General features: G+C 34.5%; 1 protein-coding gene across 7 annotated transcripts in view; it reads right to left on the minus strand.

The window, feature by feature from the left end:
* Wnk3 (WNK lysine deficient protein kinase 3) overlaps positions 1-19407 on the minus strand; it is a 171363-nt gene that overhangs the window by 58155 nt on the left and 93801 nt on the right. The window lies entirely within an intron of this gene.

The following is a 19407-nucleotide window of genomic DNA, read 5'->3' on the forward strand; positions in this document are numbered from 1 at the left end:
TCAAAAACAGAGAGGACAAAATTGAAGGAGCTCCTACTGTCAAAATCTGGGACAATTTGGGCATCAAAATAATAATAGTAAAAGAATATAACACACTTAATAAAATAAGAATCCATGACTTCATACTCTTAAGAACAAATGAACAAATAGAAAAGGAAAAGCTCTTATTTACAGTAAAAGACAACTAATAAATAAAGAGGGATGATGGAGTTAGAAAATCATAAATGGATGACAAAACCAGAAGGTGAAGGTTGAATAAAGAATAGGATATTTACTAGTTTCAAAGTTTCAAAGTTTCCTACAGATTGCTTTTTAAGTACAAAGGCAAAAAAAAAAAAGGGTAAATTTACACTGGAAGAATTTGGAAGGCCTAACCTTAACAAACTAATCAAACTTAACTTCCCCAACACTGGAACAAAGCAACATCACATGCGTTCTACTACTATGTGCAAATAAAAACACATTTAATGTACATGATTTTCCTGAAAAAAAAATGTATAATCTGAATCTAAAGAAAAGGAAACTTCACATTGATTCAAATTGAAGGGCATTCTGTAACATAACTGGCCTTCATTCTTCAAAAATATCAATGTTATGAAAAATAAAGACTGAATAAATATTCTGAATAAATAAATATTAAAGAAAGAAAAAAAGATAAAACAACTAAAGGTAATACATGACCTTTAATTATATCATGGATCAAGCAGGGTGAACTTGCCATAAAGGACATCATAATAATTAATGAAAATGTTGAGGTGGATAATAGATAATAATATTATATTATTAAAATAGATAATAATATTATATTATTATCTGTTAATGTTAACATTCTCTAAATTGGTCACTAAATTGTAGTTATTTAAGAAAATGTCTATATTTGTGCATGTGTCTATATGCATACACACACATGTGCTGGCAGTGGGGATTGAATCTATGGCCTCACTCATGCTAGACAAGTGATCCACTATTGAACTATACTCCCAGCCAATGTCCTTGTTCTTGTACTGAAATATTCAGAGGTAAAATGGCATCATGTTTGCAACTAGCTCTCTCATATGATTCATGGGGAAAAGCATAGGTAGATGGGTGGATTATTGGACAAGGGAATGGACAGACAGACCCGTAATCTAATAGTGTCTTTTATCATAGCCCTCTTTATCATGCATGTTTAATATCAAACTCCAAGGACTCACTGATTCATTTTGCCTTCTTGGTGCCTCTTAGCACAGTACCTGGCACATTTTAGGGTTCCAATAAATATGTGAAGTTAGAAAGAAATAGGGAAGGAAAGTTTGACATGGAAATAAAGGCCGTGCCACAAAAATGTTTGTGAACTGATATTAGGATTCCTGAAAATCAATCATTAAAAAATAACACAAAGGAAAGAAAACAACATGGTATAAAGCTTGTTTCACAGTAAATGTTCAATAAAATGTTAGCTATACCTGTATTTTATTATAGTATTATATGTAATACAAACTAGCAGCAAGTTAGTTGTCTAGGAATAAGGGAAGGATTAGGTAAATAGGAGTGTTTATCATACTACCACATGACTATTAAAAAGTGAAATCATGAAATCATGCCAGGTGCCATCATGTCTGCCTGTAATCTGAGCAACTCAGGAAGCTGAGGCAGGAAGATTAAAAGTTCAAGGTCAGCCTCAGCAATTTAGCAAGACCCTGTCAAAATTAAAAAAAAAAAAAAAAAACAAAAAACAAACAAACAAACAAAAAAAACAAGGTCTGGGGATATAGCAGTGGTAAAGTACCCATGGTTCAATCCCTAGTACCTCAAAAAAAAAAGGTAGGGGGAAAGGAATCATGAAGGCCAAGTAAAGGCAGGGGAAAATACACAACAATGAATGAAAAACAAAGCAGAAAACAAAACTGATGGAAAATTAAAACCACTTATGAAAAAGTCTACAGTATTTTCACAAATTTTACAATCATAGCCATGTTATAGAAACAGCATTTTAGGCAACCCTCCATTTCCCCAATTTTTATGTTACTATATACATTCTATAATTTAGCATTTTTATGAATACTGGGTGCCTGTCTTTACATGCCATCTTTGTATTAGCACAACAGTGGCCATGGACTTTACATGCCTGAGACTTCTGGGCAAAATTTTGGGCAACAACTTTATCAGAAGCTGAGATACTCACTTAAATCGCCCAGAATAGAGACTTTTTTAAAAAAAAAAAAATGAGAATTGTTAAGGATAGCAAGTACATAACTGATGGGATGGCAATAAAGGAAGTCTTAAAAATTTATCACACTTCTAATTTGAAAAATTTATCCTAAAGAAACAATTAATAGGGCTGGGGATGTGGCTCAAGCAGTAGCGCACTCGCCTGGCATGCGTGCGGCCTGGGTTCGATCCTCAGCACCACATACCAACAAAGATGTTGTGTCCGCCGATAACTAAAAAAAAATATTAAAAATTCTCTCTCTCTCTCTCTCTCTCTCTCTCTCTCTCTCTCTCTCTCTCTCTCTCTCTCTCTCCCCCCTCTCTCACTCTCTCAAAAAAAAGAGAAACAATTAATAATATATACAATATCTTGTACAACCACAAGAATGGGATCCTAATTACAATAAATTATAATTCATGTATGCATAATATGCCAAAATGCACTCTATTATCATGTATATCTAAAAAGAACAAATAAAACAAATTTTAAAAAGACATAGCTATAAAAATATATAACAACATGGAATATAGTTATAAACAGCAAAATATTGATATTTATCTCCTTTACTTACTCCACTAAATAAATAATGGTATAGCCATCCTCAGGGATGTTATGTAGCTCTTTAAAAATATATTTAAACATACTTTTTTTTTGCTGTGCTAGGAATTAAACCCAGGGCCTCACACTTGCTAGGTAAGTGCTCTATCACTGAACTAGACCCCCAGCCCTGTAAGATAATGTTTTATGTGAAAAATACCATAAAAGAGTAAATATGTTATGATTACCTTAAAAATACATCTGTGTAGGTGTATACTAAATGGTCTGGAGGAGTATATCCCAAGACATTAAATAAGTTTTTGTATATTAATCCTGAATTGGTAATAAGAAAAATAAATTCAACTTTGTATAAAGAGACTTATCAACCCTCAAATATGATAATCTTAGGGAAGGTCCCCATTATTTCCATATATAATATTTTAGTAGTTTTAAACAAAAGTAAAAAATGAAACATTAAATTGAAAAGACATCTATACAGCTTTGCTCTGAGGTAGAGGCTGGTTTTTCACTAGATCCCACTTATGGAAGAAAACATTGCCTTAAAATTTGGGGTACATTTCCCAGATCTAAGAAAAGAAAAAAAATAGCACTCAACAACCTGAAATTCTAGCCCTATTCATGCCTGGATTGGATGATATTCCCTGTCACCCAAAAAGAAGACTCACTGGTCTCAGATTCAATGCGCATATTCTAAAGTCCTTTCCAATCAAGAGCATTTAGTGAGAACTGTCCAATCCTATATGTCATCATGAAGGAGGAGGGTGGGCTTTCACTATTACTCCTTATCTCCTGAGTTCTCTGTTTTTGCCATTTGGCTGGACTTTGGTCTCATGCTTCAGAGTTTCAAGTTGCTCTGCTGTGCAGAAGCTGAAGATCCCAAGCAGGCCCAACTCCTAAGCTCCAGGCAATGACACAGAATCTTGCTGAGTTGCTAAGTGCCTTACTAAGTTACTCAGACTGTCTTGGAATTTATGATCCTCCTGCCTCATCCTCCTCAGTCACTGGAATACAGTTGTCCATCACAAGACCTGGCTCATTTGCTTTTTAAAAGCACCAACTTTCATAATGAAACTGTTAACATTCAGGGATGTAGCCATTGATTTTACTGAAGAGGAGAGTGAATGCCTTCAGCCTGCTCAGAAAACTTTATAAAGAGATGTGATGTTAGAGAACTATAGAAAATTGGCCTTCCTGGCCATGACTCCTTATCATACCCGAGAATATTCACCAGAGAAGGGCATAAAACATATATTTCACAAAGTTATAAGTGGAAAATATAGAAATTGTTATCTTGACCATTTACAAAAAAAGAAAATATGGAAAACTACAAGTGGAGAGAAAACACCACAAATCATATCAAAAATCAGGCTTTGTTCACCATCAGAGAATTTATACTGGAGAGAAGCCCTGCAAATATAAAAAATGTGGCAAAGTTTTTTAAAAAAAAAAAAAGATCATATTTACCACAGAAGAACACACACTGGAGAATGTGATAACGTTTTTAAAGAAAAAAACAATCTATATTAAGCAAAGCAGGATTTACTCTGAAAAGAAGTTCTACAAATTTGAAAAAATATCGTAAAGTATTTAGTCAAAAATCAAACCTCATTTAGCAAAAAAGAATTCACACTGGAGAAAAGCCCTACAAATGTAAAGAATGTGGCAAAGCTTTTAGCAGAAAAACAGGCCTTATTTGCCACAGCCGAACTCACACTGGAGAGAAGCCCTACAAATGTAAAGTATATGCTCAAATATAAATCCTTATTTGCCACAGAAGAACTCACACTGGAGAGAATCCCTACAATTGTAAAGAATGTGGCAAAGCTTTCGTTCGAAAAACAGGCCTTATTTGCCACAGGAGAACTCACACTGAGGAGAAGCCCTACAAATGCAAAGTATTTGACAAAGTTTTTACTCAAATATCAACCCTTATTTGCCACAAAAGAACTCACACTAGAGAGAAGCCCTACAAATGTAAGGAATGTGGCAAAGCTTTTAGTAGAAAAACAGGCCTTATTCACCTCAGCAGAACTCACACTGGAGAACAGCCCTACAAATGTGAAGTATGTGGTAAAGATTTTAATCAAAAATAAAACTATCTTCACCACAGTAGAAGTCACCTGGTGAGAAAGCCTCAAAATGTGAATAAAGTTATAATACTTTTAAAGAAGAATTAAACCTTATTAACAACAGAATTTATACAGAAAAGAACCCCTACAAATGGAAACAACGTAGCAAAGCTTTTAATAAAAATCAAAACCTTTTCAACACTAGGCTATTTATTCTGGAAAGAAGACCTACAATTGTAGAGAATGTAGAAACATTTTAAATTATATATAATACATTACTAGACATCAGAGAAAACACACTGCTGAGAAGCTCTACAAATGAGACCATTGAGAATGGGTCAACATTTAATCCTCACCACAATAATCATAGCAGAGATAAATTTTTGAAATGTGAAAACTGACAATGTGACAATGCCTCCAAAATTTATTCACCAATACTCAGCACATGAGGATACATACTGGTTAGAGAGAATACAAATGGGAAAAAAAACTTTTCAAATCCACATGTTTCTTAAACACTACTGATTTTTGGAGAATTCGTTGTTCTCAGAAACCCTAAGAAGTTAAATAATATTTCCAAATCTTATTCAAATTTTAAATTCATCAAACATCTGAAAACTCATACCAACAGTGAACATTGAACAGATTTTGTCGAAAATGTATGCCTTATATAACAACAAAACATTTACAATAAATACCTTGACAAATGTAAAGTCATTAACTATACATTACACCTTGATGTGTATGGGGATCAGTAAAAGACAGAACTCATTTAAATATAGAAAATGAGTCACTGTCTTTAACTTTTGCTTAAATTTATTAAACATTATCCAGTTATTTGTAGAAATATCAATCTTAAATATCATACATGCATAGTGTAGAAACCTCATCTTTGAAAGCATATAAATTTTTTTCTAAATCAAAGATTACTAACTATTTTCACTTTTGAATACTGGAGAAAACAATTATAAGAAATCTATTTTTTGATGTTTAACACTGAATTGTAATATTTTAAACTTTATTTTTTATTGCAGCTTAAATTTAAGGATTTTAAAACACTGAGTCACATTTCTAAGCCCTCTCCCTCTTTTGTGAACTTTGAAACTCGTCTTTCTAAGTCGTTTGAAACCACACTAAGTTGCTGAGGCTGACTTTAAACTTCTGAAACTACTCAGCTTCCCAATTTGCTTGGATTACAAGCATGGACCATCATGCCCAGTTTACAGTGCGTTTTTTACCTATATTTACCTGATGTATGCAATATGTTCTTATAACTGAATATTTGTTTATATGTTATACTCATGTATGGCATCCTGTCATTAAATGACAGACATCATAATATTCCACTTGATTAAATGTTCTATGTAACAGTAAAACATACCATTGAATAAAAAAAAAAAAGAAAAGACAGCTACAAAAATGACTCAGCACCTATTAGTAAACAGTAATTTTGGAAGTATTATAAATATTATAATAGAACTTAATTTGAAGCTATCAGATAAAAAGACAGATAAGCCAAAATCCCATGATTCTGAGGACTAACACAAAGCAACATTAATAATCCTATTAATAACTATAAGTGGTCATAAAATATAATTAAATATAATTCCAAATAATTGTTATAGTAACTATATTTTGTTTCTCTTAAAACACAAGCTTTGCCTCTGGACTTATGCATTAGGACACCGTGTTACTGTTCCATCTTGCTAGGACTCACCTTCATTCTTATGAAGTTTCTTTTTTGTTGTTGTTGTTTGTTTGTTTTGTGGTATTGGGGATTTAACAAGGGGCAAGCTGCTACTGAGCAACATCCCTAGCCTTTTTTTTTTTTTTTTTTACTTTTTTAGACAGGTCTTGCTAAATTTCCAAGGTTGCTTTGAACTTGCAATCCTATTGCCTATCTCCTGAGTATCTGGGATTACAGCTGTATCCCACAGTGCCTAGGTGAAATTTTTTAAATCCAAAATTTGTCAATTTGGATACATTTTGTTGAATCTTATATGTACAAAAATATGTACTTGCTAAGGTATTTACTGTCAATTTCTAAACAGTGATTATGTTAAAGAGCCAATTATTTAATGTATAATTTGAAGTTAGTCTAATATATCCAGGAAAGAAACAATCCCTTAATGTGGGTTGACTAGATTAGAGGGGAGAGGAAGGCACAAAATGGTACACAGTCATCATCTTTCCCTCCATCCCCCAACTTGAAGTCCAAATGTTAAGTCCGAATACCAATCCCTTTTCCTAATGAAACTTTGATAGCTGGATATCTGAGACCTTGATAACCTGCTAGCAACGTCCAATAAACCCAACGCATCCCTGGATACTCTCCTGTAGAATGAGGACAAGGCTAAAACAAGAAGCAAAAGCAGGTCTGGAATTCTATGGGCCACACCATTCTTTTCTTTCTATCTTGGCACTTAAGATACTCTTCATAAACTTGCTTCAAGATTTTTCTGCCCCGGGCTGGGGATGTGGCTCAAGCGGTAGCGCGCTCGCCTGGCATGCGTGCGGCCTGGGTTCGATCCTCAGCACCACATACCAACAAAAATGTTGTGTCCGCCGAGAACTAAAAAATAAATATTAAAAAAAATTCTCTCCTCTCTCTCTCTCCTCTCTCACTCTCTCTTTAAAAAAAAAAAAAAAAAAAAAAAAAAAGATTTTTCTGCCCCAAGCTACTATAAGCAAAAGAAGAATCAATAAATGATTCCAAGGAATACCTAATACAAAGACAATTTATCTACCTTATAGAGGCCCTCTACTAGGTGCAAACTGATTCTTTCTCTTTTACACATTCACCAAGCCTCCTCTCCCTCCATCAGTAGATCTCAGTCCTACCTACACTTTAGAAAACCCAGTGAAGAAGAAAAGGAGAACAGAAAGAAAAGAGGAGAAGAAGAAAAGCTAAGCACATGGACAACATCCCAGAGATTCTTATTTAGCTATTCTGGAGTGAAGGACAACAGTAAAACTGAGAGATAATTTTAAACATTTTATAAACTGCCTCATGGTATTACTAGCACTCCCTTTCAGTACATTTTAGTACCCCTTATTTATTGAGCATTTATTACATGCCAGGAACTTTTCACATTTTAGCTTATCTAATCCTCAAACCCCTAGAAGATAGGAGTTTTTCTAACATATTTCCAACAGAAAAGTTCAATGACTTGTACACCAAAAGCCCATATATACATCAAACACAGTCCATAGCATTTTACTATAAGTTCATTATCAAGCAATTCACTATCATGCAATCCATTTTATTATTACACATTTCAAATTTAAGTTGCAAATAAAAGATAGTTTTAAACTTCATTTTACAAACGAAAAGAATCAAACATGAGAGAGATTAAATAACTTTCCTCAAATCGTGCATTGAATAATTCAAGAGTTAGAGTTCAAACTCAGGTCTAATACAAACGGACTAAAGTCAATATGTATCTAGACTACTCTGTTATATATACATGGTATATATCTTCTTTGCAGGAGAATTTTTGTTAATTTAATTGAGTTAAATTATCACTGTAAATGATGTCCCATTTCCACATTTTTTGTATTTATATAGAATCCATCTATAAAGTTATGGATTATCTAAGCCCCATTCTTGGTAAAGCTAAAATTTTAAATAATGAAATTTACCCCAAAAAATAACTGTTCCAGGGGATGTGGTTGTGGCTCAGTGGTAGAGTGCTCACCTGGCATGTGTGAGGCCCTGGGTTCAATCCTCAGCACCACATAAAGATAAATAAATAAAGATATTGTGTCCACCTACAACTAAAAATATTTTTTAAAATAAGTGTTCCAAAGCGCAGTTCCTTAGAAGTAATTCACACAATAACACCCACGTTACTAAATTAACACCAAGTTTTTATCCAAAAAGATAAAAACATATCAGTGCCACAAAGACCAAAAGATTTTTTAAAAAATTAAAAGAAGTTAGGAAGATGTTTCATTAATTTTGAGGCTTATAAGAACTAGATTAAGGAGAACCTAACTGTACAGAGAGTTAAAGTTCATACTTTAACCCTAATATCTGCCCCCACTTGATTAACCCAAGAATCTGTACCAACTAGCAAACTGATCAGGAATTAGTATTGTCTTAGCCCTCCAAGCTTTTAACAGATATTTGAAAGAACAATTAAAATTGTTTGGTTGTTTTGTTTTAATGACAGGTGTTGTCTAAGTACAGTGGCACATCCCAGCTGCTTAGCAGAGTGAAAGAGGAGGATCACACGTTTGAAGAGAGTAGATTCATTTATTTATGAATTTACTGAAACTAGGTCTCAAAATAAAATTTAAAGACAGGGCTGGGGTGCAGCTCAGTGATAGAATGCTTACATAGTATGTGCAAGGCTCTGAGTTGAATTCCCAGTACAGAAAAAAAAGGCAGGACAATGAGGATTATAGATGGAAAAGGAGAGGACTGACAGAGCCATTTGGCATTCTGGAGGGTAAAGCTCTTTCATATAAAGCCAAAGTGGGAAGGATATCAAAAGGAAAAATTGGGGTACTTATGCATGTTGGAGATCATAGTCTTTAATATATGTGATTATTTCACAGCATTAGAGAAATCATTAGGGAGATAAAAGTATACCTCATCTCAGTACAGAATAATGACAACAGAGCAATCCCTACTAATACAAAGAAAATACACGTCTCCTTGACTTCAATCTGTAAATCTATAAAAAGGATTTAAACATTGCTGAAGAGGATGATGGAAGTCAAAGAAAATATTTATAAAGTCAGAGGGTTGGGCAGGGTAGTCTAGATTTGATAGAGCTTTACAGGTAATTAGGTACAGCATTGTAACTTTATTTTTTTTTTGCATGAGATGGTTTTGCATAGAGCTGAGACATTTTAAAAGGACCATTCTGCTTCATATAATGAGAAAGATGCTATAAAGGACCAAAGGCAGAAAGAACAACAATTGGGAGGCCCCTGGAATTATTCAAGTAAGAGATGGACCACACCAACAACAACAACAAAAAAAAATGGTGGAAATGTGAGAAGGTAGGCTAAAGATATACTGTTAATATAAAAATTAAAAGACTTCTTGATGGTTTGAAGGGGATTATGAGAAAAAAAGAACAGAACAGAACTATAGACACATGGCTTGAGCAACAGGAAATAAAGAGTTGTCATTTCTTCAGATGGGGATGACATGGAAAGAGCAGATATCCAGTGGTAGGAAATGGAAAAAAAAAGTATTTGATTTGTAAAATACTAATTTTGAAATGGCATTGTACAACCAAGTGGAGATGTTAGATGCACACTGGAGATAAATGACAAAAAAATCATCATTTGTCAGAAAAAGATATAGAAGCGATCAACAACTACATGAAAAAATGTTCAATATCTCTAGAAATTGGACAAATACAAATCAAAACTACCCTAACATTTCATCTCATGCATTCAGAATGGCAGTAATCAAGAACACAAAGAACAATAAGTGTTGGTGAGGATGTGGGGGAAAGGCACATTCATACATTGCTGGTGGGACTACAGATTGGTGCAACCATTCTGGAAAGCATTATGGAGATCCCTTAGAAAACTTTGAATAGAACCATCATTTGACCCAGCTATTTTATAGCAGCTCAATTCAAAATAGCTAAACTGTGGAAGCAATCTATATGCCCTTCAGTAGATGAATGGATAAAGAAACTCGTATATACAGAATGGAATACTACTCAGCATTAAAAGAGAATAAAATTATAGCATTTGCAGGTAAATGGATGGAGTTGGAGAATATCATGCTAAGTGAAGTAAGCCAATCCCAAAACACCAACGGCTGAATGTTCTCTCTGATAAGTGGATGGTGATCCATAATGGGGGTGGTAGCCACTAGAAAAATGGAGAACACTGATTAGACAAAGGGGGGTCGGGAGGGGACATAGGGGCAGGAAAGATGGTGGAATGAGATAGAAATCATTACCCTAAGTACATGAATGACTGCACATATGGTGTGATGCTACATTATATATAATCAGAGAAAAGAAAAATTGTGCTCCAACTGTGTACAATGAATCAAAATGCATTCTGCTGCTATATATAAGTACTTAGAATAAAAAGTAAATTAATAAATATTAGATCTATTCCCCCAAAAAATCATCTTCTGGAACATAAAGATAAGTTATAAGTATGAAGCTGTGTATATATGCACATGCATGCACATGTACACATGTACACATACACACATACACACTTGCACACATTTCCTGTCATGTTTGCTTAGAACCATAGAATAATGACTGGCAAGTAGAGCTCATACCCAATACCAAGATTTATTTTTTATTTTTTGGTACCAAGGATTGAACTCAGTGGCACTTAAAATCTGAGCCCCATCCCCAACCATATTTTGTATTTTATTTAGAGACAGGGTCTTACCGAATTGCTTAGTGCCTCGCTGTTGCTGGGGCTGGCTTTGAACTCGTGATCCTTCTGCCCCAGCCTCCTGAGCTGCTGGGATTACAGGCATGTCTGGCTTTCCAAGGGTTTTCTTCTAAATTACATTACCCACTAAAAGGAATCAGAACTCCATAGAGATATAACTTAAATCCTAGTCTGGGGCAGGCAAAGTAGAAAATTAGCCTGGAATATCTTAGAATTTAATGAATGCTCAAAGAAAGATGAAGACATGACAAAAGGACATTAAGGGACACATTGGATATACCCCCCAAATATGGGTCATTTTAACTATCCAAATAAACTGTAATAGTATATTGTGACCTAGTAACAAAATAACATTGCATAATGAGATAAATAAATGAAGGAAAAGGGCCACTAATTAATATACAGAAGAATGACAGGGTTAGAAAATAATAAATGGATGCTGAAACTACTGGGTGAAAGTTTAATGAGGAAAGGAAGATTTACATGATCTCGAAATACTGCCCCCAAATAACTTATAAAACTCTAAAAGAAGAAATGGCAAGTTCATAATAAAAAAGACTGACAAGACCTACGTGAGCCACATAATAAAAGTTAAACACAGCAATACTGGGATACACTGACATTTTCTCCTGATATAATACACTGAAAAGAATACAACATTATTTACATGGTATTCATGCTAAAAATGTATGCTCTAAATTTAATAATGAAAAAAATCTTCAGACAGACCCAAGATGAGAGCCATTCTACAAAAACAAAGAAACACCTGGCCTCTGCTTTTCAACATTGACAAGAGAAACAAAGAGTTTCTGGGGAAGTAGCTTAGTAGACTACACGCCTAGCCACAAGAGGCCCGAGGTTCAAACTCCAGCACATGCATGCGTGCATGCACACACTCAAAAAAAAAAAAAAAGAAAAGAAATACAAAGAAAGGCTTAAGAACTATTCAGGATTGAAAAGAGACTTAAAACCTAAAAAGATAACCCAATAAAAAGGAAGTCTTGAATAGACATGTTACAAAAAAGTATATGAATCTCTAATAATTATGTGAGCAGCTGTTCAACATCACTGCTAATCAGGGAGATGTGGGTTAAAAACCACAATATATACCATCAGCTAAAATGTAAAAGAATGACAATATTAAATATTGATATGGATGTGGAGTAACTGAAAGTCTCATATATTGCTAATGTGAATATTCACATACAACTACTTTGAAAAACGATTCAGCATTATCTTACATAGATACATGTGTCCTTATCCTATGACTCAGCAATCCCACAATTAGGTATAAACCTAAGAGAAAGGAGTACCTGTGTTCATCGGAAAATATACAGGAAAACTCACAACAGCTTTATCTATAAGAGCAACAAATCAGAACTAAACCTAATGTAAAATAATAGGAAAACATATAACTGAATTATGATATATTCTACAGTGGAACAACTCAGAAATGAGGAAAACTACTGATATATGCAAAAATGTAGATAAAACTCAGTTTATCTTTTTGGGTGCTGGAAGTGTTCTCCATATTCATTTGCATTTCATGAAGACACCATATTTCACCACATAATCATCACCACCATATTAGTTTATATTCACAAGTATTCCATGCATCTTAATCTTTCACCAAAGACAGTTTAGAAATAAGTGATTTTAAGCAATACTGGCACAATTTAAAAAAAAAAAAACAAGCTTCACATGATGGTTGCATCCCACATTGGGGGGGGGGGAAGGCATTAAAATCTATGACAGTTATGCAACAAAATAGGATACACATGTGAAAACTCATCAAGTTGTATATTTACAATTAGAGTGCATTGATGTATATATACCCTATTTATCTCCATAAAAAGAATGTTTTTAAAAAGATATGCTCGAATTCTTATAAAACACTAACAACTGGGCTCACGTACATGTTTACATAGAAAATTAACTGGACAGTGCTAGAACTGTAGCTCAGTGGCAGAGAGCTTGCATAGACATGTGAGGCACTGGATTCAATCCTCAGTATTACATAGAAAATAAATAAATAAATAAAATAAAGGTATTGTGTTCATCTATTATCTATGATTATATCTATATGTTTAGATATAAATATAGACATGAAGAAAACTACCTGGACAACTTTAAGGGCATTTATTTATTTATTTTTGGTACTGGATATTGATCTCAGGGGCACTCAATCCCTGAAACACATCCCCAGCCCTATTTTGTATTTTATTTAGAAACAGGGTCTCACTGAGTTGCTTAGTACCTTGCTTTTGTTGAGGATGGCTTTGAACTCGTGATCCTCCTGCCTCAGCCTCCCAAGGCACTGTGATTATAGGCATGCGCCACTGTGTTGGCAAGGGTTTTATTTTTGAGAAACAGAAAAATAGATAACTTCAACTTTCTTAATATTTTCTGCATGTTAAAATAAAGTATTTAAGGGGGAAAATTAATTTGTTTATTCGTTTGTTCATTCATTTATTTATTGATTGATTACAGGGAATTGAACACAGGGGCACTTGACCACTGAGGCACATCCCCAGCCCTATTTTGTATTTTATTTACAGACAGGGTCTCACTGAGTTGCTTAACACCTCGATTTTGTTGAGGCTGGATTTGAACTTGTGATCCTCCTGCCTCAGCCTCGGGAGCCCCTGGGATTACAGGCATGTACCACCGTGCCTAGCAGGAAAATTTATTTTTAAAAGCTATTTTCATATAAGGAAATAAAAGACCTACAATAAGACATACAAACCTGTACACCAAATATTTCACTTAAAAGAATAAATAATATCACCTAAATTGGGCATAGTGGCACACACCTGTAATCCCAGAGATTCAGGAGGCTGAGGCAGCAAGATCACAATTTGGAGGCCAGCCTCAGAAACTTGGTGAGATTCTAAGAAACTTAGTGAGACACTGTCTCAATATTAAATGGGCTTTATAATGATAGTTTAAAAAGCTACTGTGAGGATTTCAGCTCAGAGCAGAGCCTTATACACAAACTCCGTGAGCGGAGATCTTTCATTCTGTTTTATCAGAATGCATATATGTCCTACTTTAGGAAAAGTAAAACATTCATTTACAAAAGAAAGTCAATCTGCATCCTAAGCATTTTAATAAAAAATTAAAACAAAACAGAAAGATCTAAAGGCCTGGAGATGTAATTCAGTGGCAAAATCATCCCTGGGTTCAATACCAAGTACAAGAAAGAAAAAAAAAGAATACTATCTATAAGCACATAAGAGGGGAAAGGGAAAAAAAAATCAAACTGGCCTTGGACTTAAGTTCTAACTAGAAAGAGACAAATATAACAAATGTGCAGAAGGAAAGAAAAGGTTATAATTTTTCTGTACCCAGCCAAGTTATTTTTCATTTGTGAATGTAAATGAAAAATCAGTTTCAAGTACCCAAAGAATCAAAAATTGCATACCCAAGTAACCTTGAAAATTTACAAAGGCATTCTCCAAACTACGTGGGCATTTGATACCATAGAAGGATCAAGAATAAGGATGTCAGGCAGCAGCTCAGGTGGTAGGAGCAGCAGCAGCAGCAGCCAGGAAGCATAGTTTCAGAAGGCTCCCATGAGCCCCCAGGATGCCCAAGAAGAAGGTTAGCTTGGCCAAAGGCCCAGAGGAGGACAAACCTGCTCCTCGCAAGTCAGACACCAAGTTAAGGAAGGCAGTGGGTAAGGATAAATCTTCAGACAAAAAGTTCAAACAAAAGGGAAAAGAGGAGCAAAGGAAAACAGGCTGAAGTGGTAACCAAGAAACTAAAGAAGATTTACCTGCAGAAAACGGAGAAACGAAAAATGAAGAGAGTCCAGCCTCTGATGAAGCAGAAGAGAAAGAAGTCAAGATTGATTAATCATACACCATGTCTTATCAATGGTCCCCTCTCCCTTGTTGTACAGCCCAGAGGAATATTTTTATCAACTATTTTGTAAATGCAAAAATTTCATTAGCTCTAAAAACATTTTTTAAAAGGAGGGAATCCCACCTCATGCCATTTTTTAAGTATAAATGATTTTTTTAAGTGAAATCATTTGTTGTTTGTTTATTTTGGGATATAATCAGAAAATAGTGGGATATTAAATTATGGGAGGCTTGGATTGTCTTGGGTGTCCACTTAACATTCCATACATAGGTGGGGGATTAGTTTAAAATGATATACTACAAAGAATATTAAATGGCCGTTTGGAGTCATTGGTCTTCCATTTAACGTCTTGAATATTTTAAATTACTTCTATTCCTGTGTTTTTTAGTTGAATTGTTTTCTAAAGACCAAACAAAATTCCAATGATATTCTTCATAGAAATATAACAAGCAATCATGAAATTCATCTGGAAAAATAAGAGACCCAGAATAGCTAAAGCAATCCTTTAGCAGGAAGAGTGAAGCAGATGCCATCACTATACCAGAACTTATCGACTATACTACAGAGCAATAGTAACAAAAAAAGCATGGTACTGGCATCAAAACAGACTGGTAGACCAATGGTACAGAATAGAGGACGCAGAGACTAACCCACAAAACTACAATTATCTTCTATTAGACAAAGGTGCCAAGAACATACATTGGAGAAAAGATAGCCTCTTCAACAAATGATGCTGGGGAAATGGGAAATCCACATGCAACAAAATGAAATTAAACCCCTCTTACCATGTACAAAACAATTCAAAATGGATCAAGGATTTAGGAATAAAAACGTTGCATCTAATAGAAGAAAAAGTAGGCCCTAATCTCCATCATGTGGGATTAGGCCCTAACTTCCTTAATAAGATTCCTGTGGCGCAACAATTAAAATCAAGAATCAATAAATGGGATGGACTCAAACTAAAAAGTTTCTTCTCAGCAAAAGAAATAATCTGTGAGGTGAATAGAGAGCCTACATCTTGGGAGCAAATCTTTACCCCTCACACATCAGATAGAGCACTAATCTCTAGGGTATATAAAGAACTCAAAAAGCTAAGCACCAAAAAAAACCCAAATAACCCAATCAATAAAGGGGCCAAGGACCTGAACAGACACTTTTCAGAAGATGATAGACAATCAACAAATATATGAAAAAATGTTCATCATCACTAGCAATTAGAGAAATGCAAATCAAAACCACTCTAAGATCTAAGATCTAAGATCTCACTCTAGTCAGAATGGCAGCTATTATGAAGACAAACAACAATATGTGTTGGTGAGGATATGGGGGAAAAGGTACACTCAGACACTGCTGGTGGGACTGCAAATTGATGCAGCCAATATGGAAAGCAGTATGGAGATTTCTTGGAAAATTGGGAATGGAACCACCATTTGACCCAGCTATCCCTCTCCTAGGTCTACACTCAAAGGACTTAAAAACAGCACACGACAGGGACACAGCCACATCAATATTTATAGCAGCACAATTCACAATAGCTAAACTGTGGAACCAACCAAGATGTCCTTCAGTAGATGAATGGATTAAAAAATGTGACATATATACACAATGGAATATCACTCAGCAATAAAAGAGAATAAAATCATGGCATTTGCAGGTAAATAGATGGAGTTAGAGAAGATAATGCTAAGTGAAGTTAGTCAATCCCAAAAAACCAAATGCCGAATGTTTTCTTTGATATAGGAGGCTGATTAATAGTGGGATAGGGATTAAGAAGGCAAAAAATATAGTGGGATAGGGAGAGGGAGCATGGGAGGAATAGACGAACTCTAGATAGGGCAGAGGGGTTGGAAGGGAAGGGAGGGGACATTAGTTTATTAATGATGGTAGAATGTGACAATCATTATTATCCAAAGTACAGGTATGAAGACACGAATTGGTGTGAATATACTTTGTATACAACCATAGATATGAAAAATTGTGTTCTATATGTGTAATACAAATTGTAATGCATTCTGCTGTCATATATAAATTTTAAAAAAGACCACTACTGGATCATTACTGTCAAAATTGTATGTATTCTGTAACATCTTTGGTCATGGAAGTGTAGTTTTCCTAATATTATTGATGTGCTGTGAAAGATGGTAAATTTGAGTATATAGTATGTGTGACAAAGTTTTGAATTAGGGGGACCTAAGTAACAACAACACTCAAAGATACTTATACTTGATATTCTATTAAGAAAAATTTGCCTCTAAATTCAAAGTTAGAAAGTCACTGGAATAACTGAAAAAGAATCAACAGTATAAGGCTTTGTAGATTTACAGCACATGTGTTAAGAATTGTGTACAGGGCTGAGGATGTGGCTCAAGCGGTAGTGCGCTCCCCTGGCATGAGTGTGGCCCAGGTTCGATCCTCAGCACCGCATACAAAGAAAGATGTTGTGTCCGCTGGGGGGAAAAATATATATATATATAAATTCTCTCTCTCTCTCTCTCTGAAAAAAAAGAATTGTGTACAAAATGAAATGCCTGTGTACTGATTCTCAATACAGCTGATAAAATCTCAAATATGAAAACAAAAGAATAAGGAAGTCAGCCAGGTGTTGTGGTGCATTCCTGTAATCCCAGCAGCTGGAGAGGCAGAGGCAGGAGGATCTCAAGTTCAAAGCTAGCCTCAGCAACATAGTGAGTCCCTAGGCAACTCAGTGACACCTTGTCTCTAAATAATGGTTAAGTATCCCTGGGTTCAACCCCCAGTATAATAAAAAAAAATAGAATAAGGAAGTCATGGTAGAAAATCTGGTGGTATATACTAAAACCCGATATCAATACTAAGCAAAAATTGTTAGAATGTTGGTTTCAAAATTGAACATATACATAAAATTAAGAATATAACATACTCAGTATGATAAAAATATTTTTAAAAGCTTTCCTGACTGTTGTCCTCCCAAAACAATAGTTTGTATTTTGTTCAAATATTTTATAATGGAAATATATAGATACTTTTTAAACTAATTCTACCAATCCCAAATTGAGGATTTCAACTATGCTGCTATTTAAGAAGCTGGCTCCTTCTTGGAAAATGAGATCAAACTGAAAGGTTCCTCTTTCAACATCTATAATCTTTTAACAGAGAAAGCTGAATATCATCACTGGATATCAATCTAAATGAGTAATGTCCTTTACAGTGCCAATTTCAACATTATGAAAGACATAAACATTATATGCCTTTTAGGAAAATGTTTTGACAATATTCAGCAAACACGCCTACATTTAGACCAATTTCCATTCAATTAGAATAATGGAATTTCACATAAATACAATACTGTGATAAACAGCATTTTTACATAAATGGCCTAAGTCCCTAGAAACCAGAATCCCTTTATAGAGAAGTCAGATATAACCTTAATTTTCACCATTTATACAAATATTTTCATTTAATAGAATTAGCTATTTATAGAAAGTTACAAGAAAGTTTAAATGAGATTATATAGCTTAATAAACAATAGGTCCCCCAAAAATGTCAACTCCCTAACTATAAATTCCCTTAGAATGCCTCAAAAATTGGTTACAAGGTATATAAAAATAATCTTTACCAAAACAAAGTTGGAGATTATTTTAATCATTTTCACTCATAGTAGGCCCATAGATGTTTCTGAACAAATTGAACATGTCTGATCTTTGGCAAACTAACAATAGCATTATACATATCATGAGAGTGTATTCATATAGTTTCTATACTGTCTTGAATACACTAGAAGAACAGAACTATGATCACAGACAAAGCAAATATATTAAATGCACTAATATCTACAGTACCTGTCTTTATGAGTCTAAAACATACTATGGCTAGAATTCAAATGATCAAGCTTGAAGTGTAAAGATATTAAATCACTAATTAACAAACTAGTGTTGGGGGTTATGGATTTAGCTCAGTAGTAGAATGTACAAGGCCCAGCACCCAAAAGAGAAAAAAAATCGATACTGAAAAATAAATGATTCACAGCACACTACAGTGATACGGTTACATCAATGTTTACAGCAGAACAACTCACAATAGGCAAGTTATGGAACCAGCTCAGATGCCCACTGATAGATGAATGGATTAAGAAAATATGCAATGGAGTTTTACTCAGCCATAAAGAATGAAATTACAGCATATGTTGGTAAATGGATGAAACTGGAGACTATCATACTAAGTGAAATAAGCCAGACTCAGAATAAGACACAGGTTGAATGTCTTCTCTCATATACAGAAGTTAGAGCAAAATAAGGGGAATGGTGGGGATCAGATGTCATAAAAATTATAGTGAAGATGAGTAGTATAGAA

This window comes from Ictidomys tridecemlineatus, chromosome X (genome assembly GCF_052094955.1).
Source record: "Ictidomys tridecemlineatus isolate mIctTri1 chromosome X, mIctTri1.hap1, whole genome shotgun sequence".
NCBI lineage: Eukaryota > Metazoa > Chordata > Mammalia > Rodentia > Sciuridae > Ictidomys > Ictidomys tridecemlineatus.